Below are 808 nucleotides of genomic sequence, written 5' to 3'. Positions count from 1 at the left end.
GCACCCCCGTGTTTTCCTTTAATCGAGGAAGCAGCGCGTTGCTCTGTGGCTTTCTGCAGTGGGGGAGGAGTGTGGGCCTCAGATGTTGCTGCTCAGGTCCCCATGGGCGTCTCGGGGGGGCTGGGTGCCGTGTGGCTTTTCTGCATGGCTGGAATGTGTTAGAGCTAGACAGCTGGGCAGATTCGAGTCCAGAGGCTGGGGAACATGAAGACAATAACACTCATGTCGCCTTCCACAGAAATGGTCCGTTCTCGTGCGAGCACCTGACCGTGACTCCTTAGTTCTCCAGGAGCTTCATAGTGTCACACCAGGACATTCTTCTTCACCCATTGGTTGGAACGAGTTTCGGCATTCAATTCTTCAGTTAGCCCAAAGGCACTGTGAAGACAAAGCTTGCGCAGTGCTCATGACGCAGAGCTGGGGAATGGCTCAGGGGTAGGAGCACCTGGAACTCTTGCAGAGGCCCTGGGTTCAATCCCAGGGCCCTATCCACGCCTCCAGGCACGGTGTCTAGCTGCCTCTGCTGTCCTGCGTAGGCACTACATGCACATGGCACATACACGCGGGCAAAACCTCATCCACGTAAAGCAAATGTAAGGAAATCCAGAGCACTTAAATCAGTCTCAGATAATGCCACCGTCCCAGTGTCGATCAGTGACCTCTTTACTGTTCTTGTGACTCCATGGGCTTAACCAGTTTTCCCTTTCTTTTTTCCTTTTTCCTTTTTCCTTTCCTTTCCTTTCCTTTCCTTTCCTTTCCTTTCCTTTCCTTTCCTTTCCTTTCCTTTCCTTTCCTTTCCTTTCCTTTC

This window comes from Psammomys obesus, unplaced genomic scaffold (assembly GCF_907164565.1).
Source record: "Psammomys obesus unplaced genomic scaffold, mPsaObe1.curated_primary_1811, whole genome shotgun sequence".
NCBI classification, from domain to species: domain Eukaryota; kingdom Metazoa; phylum Chordata; class Mammalia; order Rodentia; family Muridae; genus Psammomys; species Psammomys obesus.
Note: the sequence above shows the minus strand (reverse complement) of the source record.